The sequence below is a fragment of the Alligator sinensis genome, unplaced genomic scaffold (genome assembly GCF_000455745.1).
Source record: "Alligator sinensis unplaced genomic scaffold, ASM45574v1 scaffold566_1, whole genome shotgun sequence".
In the NCBI taxonomy this organism is placed as follows: domain Eukaryota; kingdom Metazoa; phylum Chordata; order Crocodylia; family Alligatoridae; genus Alligator; species Alligator sinensis.
Window position 1 is genome coordinate 528,132 of NW_005842017.1, and position 16,409 is coordinate 544,540.

General features: G+C 45.0%; 1 protein-coding gene across 3 annotated transcripts in view; it reads right to left on the reverse strand.

Annotated features, from left to right (window-relative positions):
- Positions 1-16,409, reverse strand: part of ADARB1 (adenosine deaminase, RNA specific B1) — a 177,475-nt gene that overhangs the window by 138,253 nt on the left and 22,813 nt on the right. For 2 of the 3 annotated variants that reach the window (XM_025202205.1, XM_025202206.1), the window contains exon 2: positions 3,553-3,629. The exons of the other annotated variant lie outside the window; for it this stretch is intronic. The gene's annotated coding sequence lies outside the window, so the exon portion shown is untranslated. The remainder of the gene's footprint in view (positions 1-3,552; positions 3,630-16,409) is intronic. 3 annotated transcript variants of the gene reach the window in all.

The following is a 16,409-nucleotide window of genomic DNA, read 5'->3' on the forward strand; positions in this document are numbered from 1 at the left end:
TCCCTTTATTAGGCTTAATGACTGAAAAATTAGCCTGTGCATTAACAACTGCCTTTCAAGTTTCCTCAGAATCTTTGGTTTCTATCTGGTCAAGTGGAATACATCTTATCGAACAGGGGGGCCAACCTGCTTCACAGGTGCCTCAAGCAGCTGCTGTGTCTAATGCATGAGCCCAAAAAAATCTTTTTGATATAATGGCCACACGGAAAATAACTGAGGAAGAAAGAGCTGTATGGTAAGGAATATTAACCAGTGGTTAAAAAGTTTTTCCATTACTTGACTTGAAACAAAACTTTCACTTCAAATTAGTTATAGTAACATCCCCTTTGAGAACTGGCATCAAGCCTTCACCAACACCCAGGCTTGCAAGTGGGAGAAGTACACCCTGCTAGCCGACATCCTGAGGGGCCACGGCTGCAACGTGATGGTCAACGCGCTCATCGTGGGAATGCTCGGAGTTTGGGACCCCAGAAACAAGAGCGTCCTGTATGCCTGCCGTGTCTCCCGCCGCTACGCCAAGCTGATGCGCTGCCTCATGGTGTCCAACACGATCCGCTGGTCCCGTGACATCTACATGGAGCACATCATGGGCCGCCGCCACTACACCGACCCCACCAGACCGACCACCACCGGACCGGACCGGACCCAGAGGGGACCGCCTGAACCCCCCTCTGCACCTGATGGACTTCACTTTGAGAGGAATCTTCAGCAACGGACCACCCCACTCCACCCGAAGAGGACCCCCCCAATGAGACTCTATATGGACTGAGAAACTTTCATCGATGTATTTTCTCCACCACTGTGGACCATTGTATGGACTTCTGTGCATCTATCTTCTTTCTCTCTCAGCATCGTGAACCCCCTCTCTCCCCTTCCCCCAACCCCAGGCTTAGTTAGCTAACACTGTATTTTCAGGAACCTAGTTGCATTCCCCTCCTCACCCCATCCCTCTTATGTTAGTCCCACACTCAGGCGATCTGTAGTTCCCCACTGGCTTTGTCATCTTTTTGGATCCACAATCCTAAACATCTAACAATAAAATTCAATCTGTTCTGGCTCTGTCACTGTACCTTTCCAGGTGAGTTGGAGCAACCCAACCCCCACAGATGGACAGGAAGAAAAGGAAGCTAGAGAGAAAGAAGTATTACTTAATAAGGGGTGTTTAGTTTTTGATCATCTACACCAGGGCTAGGGACGGACATTCAAAAAGCCAGAGCCTGAATTGATTCAACCTTTGCAGGTTAGTCTAAGCTGCCTAGGTTGAACTGGTTTGTAACAGGACATACATTCACTCTGGACTGAGGAACTGTGAGCACATGCCTGCAGTTGCTCAGACCAGGAGCTGGAGGGCACTAGAGTGCCCTCAGCTGCAAGGAAGTGTGCTGGGGGGGCATGGCCAGTCCACGCTGAACTGGCCAGAGGGGAGTTTAATTCCCCTCTCCCTGTGCCACTGCCAGGGACATGAGCCGGGTCTGCCAGGCACTCACCCCTCACTGCCAGGGCACCATGGCCCCTGAAGCAGAGGGGGACAGGGAGGAGAGTTAGTCTCCCCCCTCTATCCCCACTGGCAGCCAGGTCTGCCCGCCACTGCTGCCATGCTCGTTCCCTGCAGCAGACTAAGCCCCCTTCTGTCCCCTCCACCAGATGCTGGAGGGAGGGGGAATAACCCCATCCCTGCCCCTCCCCCACAAAGGGGCCCTGCCCGCCAGTGTCTGGCCATACCCCTGCCCAGCAGCTGCAGTGGGAGGGGGCAGGGCCTTTGATGGGAGCAGCAGCCCCTATCATAATATCAGGGAGTGCAAGCCCCTTCCCAGTGGGGGCACTGGACTGCGGGGCTGGCAGAGCCGAGGCAGGCTGCGCACGGCAGCACTGGGGTCTGGAGAGGGCCAGAGCTCTCCCAGCCCCCACCAGTGCAGCTGCACTCTGCAGCAGCTTCCCTCAATCACAATGAGGCTCTCCGTCAGGAAGGGGCTTGCACAGGGTGACACATAGGGGGTGTACAACTGTGCACCCCCTGAGAGTGCCGGTGCACTCCAAGCACCAGCCAGGGAGTGGGGGACCTGGTGGGAGCGGGGACAGGACCAGACACCACCTGCAGGGCCTCTGGAAGGGGGATCTGGGGTCTGCCATCAAAGGCCCTGCCCCCTCCCACTGAACAACACTGAGCTGTGGAGTCACCATGGTTTGTTGATTTTCCATGTTGACTCTTGTGGGGTCTAGCCAAATGAACTATGGTAATTCATGAGCCTTTTGGCTTTGGACTAATAGCATGCTTAGGTTGTACTGTACTGTGCTGTATAAGTAGATATAAAGGTGCTGCTTACATGCGTGTTTATGGAGTACCTGTGCTAAAACTTGTAGCTGTTTGTAAAAAGGTAAGATGCATCAATTCTGGATGAACTAAGCGCATGGGTGCTGCCTACATATGTTTAATTAAGGTTATGTTTTCAGATTTGTTCCTCCACGTGCTCCGGGAGACCAGGGTCTGGGGCTGCCAGGGGGAAAAGCTGGAGAGAAGCAGAAAGCAAAGGGGCTACCTGACCCCCGGACTTATTTTCCTTGCTCTAGCAGTGGGAAGAGGATAAATGCAATGCAAACCTCTAATAATTAGATTTTATATCTGGAAAACTATAACAAATGTACATGTTTTCCATATATAGATCCTAATTATTAAGGAATCATTTTATATTCAAGTAAATATGGTAATCCTTCTCACCCATCTCAACTGCTGTCAGTGCTGTACTATTAGTAGCACAGAAACTTAGTCCCATCAATTTAACTTCACGGCTAATATTAGAGGCAGGCATCTGGGACAACAGCATAAGGAGCCTTAATGAGGTGCAGACAAATGAGCAGAGTCTGAACAACAAGGTCTCACTAATAAGGTAATGAGCATTAATGAAGTGTGAAAATCCAAGATTAGACTATTCCTGCACAAATTAACAAGCATGCTTAAACTGGCTCAAGTGGTTCTCTTAATATTGAAATCTAAGGGATTTGACAAATCGCTAGTATTATCTTCAGGATTAAAAATGGCTACCCATCTTACCTGCTGGCAGCTTACAGCCTCTATACTGTCCTGCATTTAGCAACTTTCCTAGGACCACAAAGCAACCTAAGGCTTAGACAGGGACAAAATTCAGTTAATGGCTTAATCTAAAAACCACTCTTCGCTTACATTTTCCTGTCTCATTCACTAGCCATTATCTAGCTTCTGCAGAAAATGACGTAATCTTAATATTTTTAAATATATTGCAAACAACGAATTAATATTCTTTAAATAAGAAAATGTCAAGGTCATTCACTAATCATAAAAAACCTCTTCACTTGGATTAGTTAGCAGGGTTTTGAATCCAAGACCATTAACAATGTACCCAAGACTTACAACACTTGAGCAAAAGGATAAACTGACAGTAACACTAGGTAGCAACAAAGGAAAAAACACACTGAGGTACTGCAGTGAATGGAACCATTTCATGCAGAATAGCAAAGCACACAAGTTAAGGTTGTATATTTTCAGAGGCAGTGGGGAAAAGTGGCTGGTTTGTTTACCTGTCACATTAGAGATGTGTGTTCTATGCTCAACTAGGAAAGAACTGATTTCACAAATTGTCTTTTGCTCCTTTGTTCTGTAAAATGGAGAGAAATGTGGACACAATTATTTCTCTTCTAACAAAGGGATAGAAAGCCTTGATCAATGATAAGATAACACAATAAGATAGCACAATCATTGCCAGTGAGAAGAGGCAAGACTAGACCATAAGACTTCCGAATCTCAGGCCAGGATACTATGCACTAAAGGTGGTCAGCTTTTACAAATTTTAAACTGTAAAGACAGTAAACATGGAAGATTTCAGGTCAGAATAAGTGGAGTCAGGAAGTGTTTTAAGCAACTGAGAACAAGGGGAAATTATGGTAAGCATTTCATAGTGGTTAGGGGCTGGAAGGGACCTTACAAGATTATCAGGTCCAGCCCCACTGCACTTGGGCAGGAAAGACTGCTGAGGTCAGATGATACCAGTAAGGTGGGCATCAAGATGCTTTTTGAAAAAGACTGTAGCATCTCTGGGGGGAGCCTGTTCCAAAACCTTGGCACTCGGCTTGTAAAGAAGTTTTTCCTTATGTCTAGCCTGAAGTGATCCTCAATCAGCTTGTGCCCATTATTTCTTGTCCTCCCCTGGGGGGCCTTGGTGAACAAATGCTCCCCCAGGCCCTAATGTACGCCCTTGTACGAGTCTTCTCTTCTCCAGGCTCAAATGTCCCAAGTCTTTCAGCCTCTCCTTGTATGACCTGGTCTCTAGGCCTCTAGTCATGCACATGGCTCTCCTTTGGACTCTCAAGCTTCTCCACATCCTTCCTGAAGTGCAGCACCCAGAACTGGACATAGTACTCCAGCTGTGGTCTCACTAAGGCCAAGTAGAGCGGGAGGATGACATCCTTAGCCTTGCTCAAGATATTTCAGCAGATGCTTGTAGTGTTTGATCAGCTCTGCATCACACTGGTAGCTCATATTCATTTTGCTGTCTATCACGACACCCAGGTCTCATTCAGATGTACTGCTAGCAAGCATTCCACTGCAGATCTTCTGCGTTCTCCCCAGCTGGAGCACTTTACATTTCTCCGTATTAAATGAAATCTGGTTGAGGTCTGCCCACCTCATAAGCTTGTCCAGGTCGGCCGTATTGCCCGCCTGTCTTTGAGCATGATCATACTCCCCCATAGTTTGGTGTCATCAGTGAATTTTAATACCTGAATCCAAATCATGGATGAACATGTTGAAAAGCACTGGTTCAAGTACTGAACCCTGAGGGATGCCACTGGTCATCCTCTGCCATGACGACTCAGTTCCATCAATCAATACTCTCTGGGTCCTACCATGGAGCCAGTTACCCAGCCACCAGACCGTAAAGTAGTCAAGGTTGCATTTTCCCAATTTTTACGTGAGGACTTCATGGGAAACCAGGTCAAAGGCCTTTGTGAAGTCCAGGTATATGATATCAACCTCATTTCCCCCGTCCAGATGGCGAGTAACCCGATCATAGAAGGAAATGAGGTTGGTCTGGCATGACCTGCTAGTAACGAAGCCATGTTGGCTATCCTTCAGAATACTGCTTTCTGCTAGCCTGTCTGTAATGTTTTCTTTGATAATTTTTTCCAGGATTTTACCACAGACTGAGGTCAAACTGATTGGCCTGTAATTTCCCAGGTCTTCCTTTCTCCCTTTCTTAAAGTCAGACACCACATTGATCTTCTTCCAATCTCCTGGGACCTCTCCCAACTGCCACTAGTCTTCAAATAACTTTGCCATGAGTCACATGATGACACTGGCCAGTTCTTGCAGCACCCTCGTGCAAGCTTAAATAACATGTTCTCCCAAACAAACATGGATTGGAGATTCAGGATACATACAAGGTAAAAAGCATTGTAGGAATGATTAAATTAATCCAAACCAATTAAAGTTTAAAAAAATTCCAAGCATATTAAGGTATGGGCATACACAACTTGGACCCAAATAACCCTAGATTCTCACCCACATATTTAAAAATTGTAAATTATTTTTCATTAAAAGAAATTAGAGTTCAATAAAATGTGTCATTCAGTCCATGCTTCATGTTCCAAAACACAAGACTACTTTGCTTATAGCAATAAAATATTTCTTCTCTCTCACCTTGAAGTCAAGTCTTATATATCCTAAAAAAACTACAATCTGGTATATCTGGTAAGCTAATTATGCTAAGTATCTCATACCATAAATTAATATTTCCAACCCCCGGACTTACATTATCTCTTCCAGAGAACTCCGATTTTCTCAGGACTACTGGCCATGTCTACACCAGATGCTGAATGCACAGTCATTACTGCACAGTCATTTAGTTTATACAAGTACTAAATGCATAGTAACCAAAGTTACTGAGCAGTTGCACCAAGGAACAGCTGTTTTGTGATGCTGACTGCGCAGCAGCTCGTGACTACTGCGCAGTAGCATCGCATTATGCTTCCTGCCATGCCACGCTACTGCACAGTAGTCACAAGCTACAGCTTAGTCAGCATCTTGTGTAGACATAGCCACTGAGACTAAAAGCATCCTTTCAACAGAACCATTCCTGTTGCATCTAAAAGTGCAACCTCTATTAAATGAAAGTTGTGCTCATTTAACCCAAGTCCTCCGATACATTTCATTACTGAATTAATTCACTATTCAGCAGCTAAAAACACTAGCCACTTCTTTCCTATCCTTGACAATCCCATGCTACACTTCATTTTTCCTCATTTTAATTTAACAACTGAGGTTCTATATGCCACTTCAAGCACAATATTGCTAACCAAGGAGGAATGGCCAAAACCCCTTCATAGATGTACATTTCCACTACTGAAGTTAAGAATAAGGTTTACTATGGAACTGATTCTTTTCCCTCAGTTTGCTATGCACTTCTATGGGGAAGGTGATTATACTGTCAAGAAGAAAGGAAACTTTGAATTGGTAAAGCTAACAACCATCAAGTCAGCCAATTAAGATGTAACTTTAACATCTTCTCTTAAATGTTTTACACCAAGTTGTCAAACACATGGTCTGAAAGTCAAATCCAGCCCATGGAGCTGGATAACCATGGGGTTGCTGGAGCCAACCCCATGCGTTGGCCCTGACGCTACGTGCTGCATCAGGCTGGACCCAGCACCATGCCCCCTGCACACAGCACAGGGGCTTGATCCAGGACGTGCACTGGTTACAGATCAAGCTATGCTGGAACCAGTGTGGAAGGCTGGGCTGGTGGCACACCACATGTTGTGCACACTCCCTGCCAACCCCATACCCTATGTGCAGAGCATGCATCCAGTCCAACTCCATGTGCTACATGCAGCACATGCCAACCACAGAGATCACTGTGCACATAAATGGGACCAGAACAGGGTACGTGATGCTTAAAGGCTGGACTCGGTACTGCACACAGCACAGGGTGCCCGGGGTATGGGCTGGATGCTAGGGAACATAGTAGACTCCCCAACTCTGGATTCAGGGCTGGACATCTTCTGAAAATATATGCTCCAGTTCTGCCAGAAGTTTTTGGGTAAGTAACAGGTATTACTGCATGATAATTCTATGGCTTCAGCAAGAGGCCATAATAAAAGACCATTGGTCCCTTTGGCCTTAAAGAATCTATGAATTTTAATCACTAAATTATAGAATTTCCTGCTGTCAGCGTGTCTTTGGGGGAAAGCTGGCTTTCAGCCAGCCATGACAATATTAAACCCATCTGCCCTACTGAGCATGTTGCAATTATAAAAACTGACAGACTTAATATTAACATATTCTACAATGTGAATACTTGTTTTTACTAATAGATATTTAGTACATTTCTAGACAGACCAGTAAAATGAGGCTTCCCCTCCCAAACTATTTGAAAGTTTTCCAGCAGCCACGCTTTACTTCTCAGATAGAAATCCTGCTTTCTAGTTCTAGGCAGAATTCTCTAACTGTACCTCTTATCATCATGAAAAAATGAAGATCTTTATTGAAATTTCTTTAAGTTCAGTGAACCATGAGTTCCTAAACATGACTGAAGAAAATAACCAGAAAACTGCTAACAAAAGGCTGATAGCAAAGATAGAGCCTTTTCTCTGATTTTCAGGCATTTAGAAGATATTTCATAGATTTCATAGACATTAGGGCTGGAAGGGACCTTGGGAAATCATCGAGTCCAGTCCCCTGCCCCAAGGGCAGGAAGTTAGCTAGGGTCAAAGGATCCCAGCAAGATAAACATCTAAACGCTTCTTAAAGGAGTCCAGAGTAGTAGCAGTAACATTCTAAATGGTTAGATTCTTTTCCCCAGACCTCTGGAGGGAGCCTATTCCAGGCCTTGGGGGCTCGGACAGTAAAGAAGTTTTTCCTTATGTCCAGCCTAAAACAGTCTTGGAGGATTTTGTGACCATTGGTCCTTGTCATCCCTTGGGTGCTCTGACGAACAGACATTCCCCCGGATCCTGATGCACACCCCTGATGTACTTATAGGCTACCATGAGGTCATCCCTGAGCCTGTGCTTTTTCAGGCTGAAGAGTCCCATGGTTCTCAGCCTCTCTTCATAAGGCCTATTCTCCTGTCCTCTGATCATGTGCGCGACTCTCCTCTGAACTCTCTCAAGCTTCTCCACATCCTTCCTGAACTGTGGAGCCCAGAATTGGATGCAGTACTTCAGCTGTGGTCTCACCAAGGCCAAGTACAGAAGGAGGATGACATCCTGAGATTTATTTGAGAAGCACCTATGGATGCAAGCCAGAGTTTGGTTTGCTTTACCAGCTGTGACATCTCATTGGTGGCTCATGTTTATCTTGTGGCCAATCACAACCCCCAAGTCTCTTTCGGCCTTGGTGCTAGCGAGCATAGCACTGCCGAGCCTATAAGCATGCTGCAGGGGGGGGGGTTTCCCCCCAAGGTGGAATACCTTACATTTGTCGGTACTGAATGTCATCAGGTTTGTATCTGCCCACTTTTTCAGCCTGTCCAAGTCAGCCTGGATCACCAGCCTATCCTCGGGTGCAGACGCTCTACCCCAAAGTTTGGTGTCATCAGAAAACTTGATCAGTCCACTTCTGACACCAGTATCCATGTCATTGATAAAGATGTTAAAGAGAAAAGAGGTCCAAGAATGGAGCCTTGAGGGACACCACTGGTCACGGAGCACCACAATGATTCACTTCCATCAACCACCACTCTCTGAGCCCCGCCTCGGAGCCAGTTCCCCAGCCAACAGACTCCCAAAGCCACAGCTGGCCAATTTTTCCAAGAGGAGATCACAGGACACCAGATCAAAGGCTTTTTTTAAAGTCCAGATATATGATGTCAATCTCTTCTCCCTTGTCCAGGTGATATGTCACCTGGTCACAGAAGGAGATGAGATTGCTCAAGCAAGACCTACCCACAACAAACCAGTGCTGGCTGTCCCTCAGGTTGTTGCCATCAGCCAGCTTGTCAAGAATGGACTCTTTGATGAATTTTTCTAGAATCTTTCCAGGGATTAAGGTCAAGCTGATTGGTCTGTAGTTCCCTGGATCTATTTTCCTCCCTTTCTTGAAGATGGGCACCACATTGGCTTTCTTCTAGTCTTCAGGTACTTCACCTGAGCACCAGGCGTTTTTGAAAAATCTTTGCCAGTGGGTGGGCTATGACTCCTGCCAGCTCCTTAAGTACTCTGGGGTGCAATCTGTCAGGACCTGCTGACTTGAAGGTGTCCAGCCTCTCAAGGTGTTCCTTTACAAGGTCTATGCTGATGCTGGGTATAAATTCACCCTCACTCTGGCTGTCCTGCAACTTGCTAGGCAGGGTGGACCTTTTGGGTTGATGAAAAACTGATGCAGAGTACCCATTAAGCAGGTTAGCTTTTTCCTGGGTGTCAGCTGTCAGTTACCTCATTTGGTTTAGCAGGGGTTCAAATGTTACCCTTGCTTTTCTTCCAACTCCCCACATATCTAAAAAAGGACTTTTTATTGTCCTTGATATGTGTAGCCAGGTGGAGTTCGGTTGCAGCCTTGGCTTTCCTGGTTCGCTCCCTACAGGTACGGACCAGTGCACAGTAATCCTCCTTTGTGGTGATTCCTATCTTCCATCCTTTATAAGCCTCTCTTTTTTGCCATAGGAGGTCCACAAGTTCCCTGCTGAGCCAAGGGGGTTGCTGTGCTCTTTTGCTACCTTTCCTCCAAGATGGGATGGACATCCCTTGTGCTTCCAGGGTCACTTCCTTAAGGAGTGACCACTCCTCTTGGACTCTTCTCCCTGTCGAGTCATGGTCCCTTAGTGCCTCAACAACAAGGACTTTAGGAAAGCTGACTGACTTGCCAGTTTTGCGATGGATAGTAAAAGTGATCAGCTCGTGGTCACTGTCTCCCAGCTTTCCATTCAATCTTTAGGTTGCTGACTAGATCGTCCTCTTTAGCCAGTACCAGGTACAGCAGCACTTTACCTCTTGCTGGTCCATAGACTTCTTGGGTCAGATAGACCTCGTCCATGAACATGAGGAAGCTTTGCAACCATTTGGATTTGGCCAAGTGTTCATCCCATGAGATGTCCGGGTAGTTGAAGTCTCCCATGACAACCATGCACCAAGAGCGTGTAGCCTCAGCCAGTTCCCTAGCAATTCCTGGTCAAGCTCTTTTTCCTGGTTAGGGGTTCTGCAGTAGACTCCTACCATTGTGTCCCCTGTGCCATGTTCCCTACATATTTTAACCCAGAGGGTCTCAAGTCACCCTCCCTGGGTGCCAATGTCAGCTTGCAGGGATGTCTACACAAACAATCCAGCTACCTCTAACATCACCTTTACTTCTGTTTTAGTCCTGTGCTTCATAGGTTTTAGAAGCAGGAAGGAAAGAAAAAAGAGGGACCTTTCACCCCACCCTGTTTTCCAGTTGAGGTCAGACAGGGTGGGAGAATGAAGACTTAGACTCCTCCTGTCTTATCAAGCAACTAATTCAAGATTTACGTAATCATTACAGTATAATATTTTCTAGGGGAGTAAAGCATGTGAATGCCTCATGAAACTGGAATTGCTGTGGAAAAGAACAACTGTAGTACCTTTTCCAGGCACTTTGCGACATCTGCCCCCACTCAGATGCAGTCTTCAAGGAAGAGCATCAGAAGAGGTGCAAATGCTTCTTCTCATACCATTATACAGGGCTGTTTCAGGAAACTGGGCGAAAGGAGAGAAATGCACCTGCCTGGTCAAAGATCTCCCTTGTCCCCAGTGATTTAAAGAGTATTTTTCAGCTCTGGAAGTGCCGTTATTGCCGATAATTACAGATATTAAATCAGGAAACTTAAGCGGTGAAACTAAAAAAAATTAAAAGTAACGTCTCATAATGACCATCATCCCAACATTATTAAAATTCCCAAGATTCACTACATAATTATACCTCCCACAAGAAAGCCTTCAAGAGGCAGAGTTCTACTAAAATGAAATTCAAAATAGTCCATAATATGGTAGACACTGATAAGTTCCATTTACTGCTCTGACTCATTTAGGGGGGGAAAAAAAAGCAGTAGTATCCTAAATGGTTGAAATCTCTTCCCCAGACCTCCCAATAAGTTACATTCACTACCTCCATCATCCAGAATACAGAGCTCCAGGTGGCTAACAGTCTGCTAACCAGTGGTATTTGTGGAACGTTAAGATGTTTTAGAGCAGTAGTGTTATTTGCAGTGGGTGACAGGGGCACCTACCCTAGATGCCAAGCTAGAAGGGGAACCAGAATCAGTTCCCATGGAGTTCATGCCCCAGCAAGTGTAGCCCCCTGGCTTACCCATGCCAGGAATTCCAAAACAGTTCACTGTTGCTAGTGCTGCCTTAAGGCTAGGGACAGACATTCAAAAAGCCTGAACTGATTCAGTCTTTGCAGGTTAGTCTAAGCAGATAGACGTTTGGTACATGCCTGCAGTGAGTCAAGCCAGAAGCCCAGGGGTGCTAGAGCAGCCCTCCCTTCCACAGGGAAGCTGAGCTGAGCTGAGCTGAGCTGAGGGGCGGAGCGGAGCAGGGCCGGGGCATGGCCCGCCCCAGCAGCTCCCTGACAGCCCCAGAAGAGAACTCCCTCTCCTCCACTGCCTCCTCCCTCTCCTCCACTGCCCTGGGGCCAGGAGGAGGGCCCTGTTTGATGCTGGGGAACTCTTGCACTCCTCCTCCCCACCTGCAAAAGGGTCGGGTGGAAAGGGGGCTGTGAGGATGGGGATGTGAGGCTGCCTGGCCCCAGACGGGGACTCTTTTCCCTGCTTCTCCCCTATCACTGCAGGGTGGGGAGGGGGAACTCTATTAGATGCTACCCAGCCTGAAGAGGACTCTTCCCCCCACTCTTCCCACACACACCCCCCACCCCGGGGCAGGAGGAAGCTCTGTTCCATGCTGGGGGGAACTCTTCCCCCTCCTTCTCCCCCCTGCCAGAGGGGCAGCAGGAGCTCAGAGCTCAACTGGGCAGGGTGTGGGTGTGTGGGGTATGAGGGAGGATGGGGGGGTAGGGACCCCAAGACACTTCCTCCATGGCATGCAGCCCCCTCTGCCTGGCAACAGCAGCAGCAGGTGAGGTCAGGGCTCCCATGCCCAGCGCAGGTGTGGCTCCAGCCAGCATGGCACAGGGGGAGGGAGCAGAGCCTGGCTTATCCCCACAGCTTTGCTCCCTGAACCTGCAGCTCCAGGGATAAGGCCTGTGCCAGGCATCAGTGCCCTGATCTCCCTGCCTGCTGCACACAACCAGATGCAGAGCAGGGGGAAAGGGGGGTGGAGCCACGCTCACCCAAGGTCCCGCAGCATGTCAAGTAATGTCTGATTGCATACCAGTGTGCCGCAGCACACTGGTTGAGAAACACTGCAATATACCATACTTACTCAAATAGAAGTTGGTCTTGATTATTAGATGACCCCTAATAATTAGATTCTACATGTGGAAAAATTTATAAATTTGTCTTAATTTTCCAGGTATAGAATCTAATTATTGGAGGTTTGCCTTGCAATTGTCCTCCTCCCACTGCAAGAGCAGAGAAAGTAAATCTGGGGGGTCAGGTAGCCCCTTTGCTTTCTGCTTTCCTCCACTTCTTTCCCCTGGCATCCAGACCCTGCTCTCCCTGAGCACGAGGAGCAAATCTGAAAATGATAACCTTGAAATTAAACATGGGTATAGCAATTTTCTTACAGTATCCATGCACTTAGTTCATCCAGAATTAATGCAAATTACCTTCTTTTGAAAATGCTGTAAGCTTTAGCACAGGTACTCCATAAACACACTTCTGAGCAGCACCTTGGCACCTACTTATATGAAGTACAAACTATGCATGATATTAGTCCAAAACCAAAGGCTCACGATTTACCACACAGTTCATTGGGCTGGGTCCCATGAGAGTCAACAGCATTTTGAGCCATGATGACCCCCCAGCTCAACAGTGCTCAGTATGCAAGTCTAGTCCAGATATCCCCTACACTACACATGTACTCCAGAGAGCCCCCACCCATTACTGAAACTGGGTGTTCTTGCTGAGAGTCCTGGGATGCTTCAAAGATTTATATGCAGGTAAGGCACAAGGCAACTTGGTCTGGCTTCATCTCATGGAGGGCGGGGCTTCCCTAATCATATACGCCAGGCTGAAAGAGGGTGACAGAGGGATTCTGGATGAACTCTTTAAGGCCTCCTTTGGTAATGTTTACCCAGATTTAAGAATGGTGAAGAAACAGGAGTCACTGGAAACACGAAAGAAAGGCATAGCTCATCTGTGGGAATAAAGAGGGAGTCAAAATGTATGCAATGTCATAGCTCACCATGACTTGAAGAGAGTCAGTAGTGAGGGGGACTTCACTTAACGGTCAACCACTATATGTTTCGTTCAGATGGGCTTTATTAAGTGTGTTCCTTTGAATCTTTAGCTGAGAGCTAGTGAGACTCAGAGGGATTTAAGTTCTAAAATCTCTGGGCTTGCGTGCAGGATGCCTGCCGTGGATTTAAAAACAACTGAAACCCCAGGCTAAAGAGTCTGAGACATAAGACACTTGCTAGTAGTAGTGCCACGCGGACCTAAGCCACTGAGCTCTGTGATTTAGCTAATTTAGCCTAAGACACAAAATTGAAAAGCAAAGAAAACCCACAAAATATCCTTGTGGAAAGTTCCCATAAGCATGTTTATCTGACACAGACCTTGTGTTTTAATCATGCTCAGTGTTGGCTGTATTTAATCAACTTCATAGTTGGTTTCTATTACTGAGCACATGCTGCTTTTGGCAGCAGTTTAATGATAGACCAAGTATTTACTGCAATTTCCTTGCATATGATTTTAAGATGAGGCTGGAAAAACCTCATCTTGTATTTAAATACATATGATATCCTCCTTTATCAGGTGTCTTACAGATGTTAACGCTAAAAAAGTTATTGCAGAGGCCATGCTAGCTTGACTTCAGAAAATAATGACCTCCTATACAGCTGTATATATATTCCTAATTAGCTGTATTTATATTCTTAATAACTCAATCCATTTCCAGGTAAATAAAGGATCACCTTTTGTTACCTTCGAACCTTTAAGTCTGGTAACTTGTTAAATGAGACTATATTTACTTTCCCTGTGAGATTAGCTACTTCATTATCCTCAGAACACATAGCTGTAAAATTATCTGAGCTGGTTGTTCATTGACGCTTAAATTCATCAATTTGCTGTTATTTTTGGACATTTTTATCTCCAAGAGCACAACATCTTTAATAACGATAAAGCCCAACCCAAAAGGTCATTTAACTTCTCACATAGCCTTATCTTTCACAATTGTTCAATTTACACCTAGTAGGCCACCAGAAGTACTGATCATTTCAAAGGCTCCTGCTTTTGCTATTTGTAGGTTCAAAGCAGGCTAATTCAGGGGTCAGCAGCCTTCTGCCAGCAGGGGACAGAACTTCTGATCCTTCGCAGCAAGGGAAGCACAGAGGTGAAAGAGCAGCAGGCTCCAGAGCAAAAGGAGGGTGTAGAGGGGATGGGAAGGCAGGTGCCCCTTTGTCATGGATCCCCCATGCCAGATCCAATGGATCTCTTGGCAAGCCATAGGTTGTCGACCCCCGGTCTAATCCAATAGCATTTTTTTCCAAGTCATTTGTAAAGCATCAAATACAACTACAATAAGAAAAATGGGTAAAAGTCAAAAATAAAAATCAATTGAGAGGAAAAAAAAAAATCACAAGAAAAACAGACCTTATTCTACACAAGGCTGGCAAAAAAATCTTTTTTTGTAGTCACAAACTTTTATTTTATTAAAAATATGATCTCAAATGAACTCTTCTCTACTTTCTACTCCTACAAATATTTATAGGAAAATCCTGTAAATATAAACGCATATTTATACATATGTAAAATCTTTATATTGACCAACTACTGCCAACCGTAAGAATCTGCATCTGTCTTTTCCTGTTATCTCAGTTGTAATGCTTCCTGGCTCAGGTACAAGATTTACAGATGGGGATATATGCAGACAAGGTTCTTTGGGTAAATCCGATATCTTTTATTAGAGCAAATCAAATGGGGACAAGCATACTCTCTAAATCAGAATGAAATCCACCACACAAAAGTGCAACAGCAGCAGCACTGTGAACTTAACATTATCAAGGCAACCTTGTTATTGATTACAACACAGATAAGAACAAACATGAAGTACTGAAATCTAAGAAGTCTTGTGGGAACAACAAAAAATTTCTGTCATAAGAAACATTATTTAATTTATTTTAAAGAAACTGAAGAAAGTCAGTATATCTAAATAATTAAAAATATAATGAAGCTTCTCTTACTCTTTACTAAAATGCTGGGTTTATTTTACTCATGAAAATATCTTTAGATTTACTGAAAAAAGCTACAATGACTTAAATTAAAGGTAGGCATGCTGCATTTTTTAAAGTAGAGTTTCTGGAATGTATTCAGCGTTCAGTTTAGTCAATAACATTTACAGCTGCATTATTTCTGTTTTATTCTCTGCATCAAATACACACACACACGCCAGTTGAATGAATTACCCTAATGCTACTATATTTGTTTCATTAAGAACAGACATTATGCTTTAAAAATAGGACATTCAGAACATGTATGTTTAAATCATACTGATTCAGTACAAGAACAACTGTATTCTTGGTAAAAATTCAGATATATGTAATGATATATTAATCATAGCATCAATGTGCCCAAAATTATCCTGCATTTACACACATATTTTAATGGAACACCAATGTGCATGCTAACAGGGATTCAGCATGACAACAAAATACTTAACTGTTGAATACAGTCCATATTAACTATAAAAAATGTTACCTTTTAAAGCCTATAAGTTGCTCCACAAAGAACAAATAATTTACTGATCTGTCATAGAATCATTGCAAGTAAACTGAAAAATTCACTACTCTAGATACACTGGGTGTTGTGGATTGTTCAGGGAAAAAAACAGATATATCCTCCAAAGTTTCTAATAGCAGCCTCAAAACTGAATATTAGAAAACCTGAAATTGAGAGGGGCTAGTCAGCTTCAGGGCTGCTAATACTACTGCACCAACAGCAACATGAACTTAATGAACATTATTTATACTGAATTGAGTAAGTGCACACTCCAGATAAGTCTATAGTTATTGTTTCATTTGTTTTGGGTTTTTTGCTTCAGTCTGAGGCAATGCACTTAATGGAGTATGCTGGGGCTATGCGAAGCTGTGGGTGGTGATTCGGAGGAGGCTGAATCTCCAAATCCAAATCGAATCAGCAGACCAATAAAAAGGTCAGAATCGATTCGAAAAGATTCTTTGAAAAAGATTCAGAGAGCTTCAATGATTTGGACAGTCCCCAGTAGCTGCAGCAGGGAGCTGAAGCCAGACTCGGAACTGGTAAGTAGGGGGCGGGAGGGAGGGGCTGGGGGAGGGGACAATGGGGGGACCC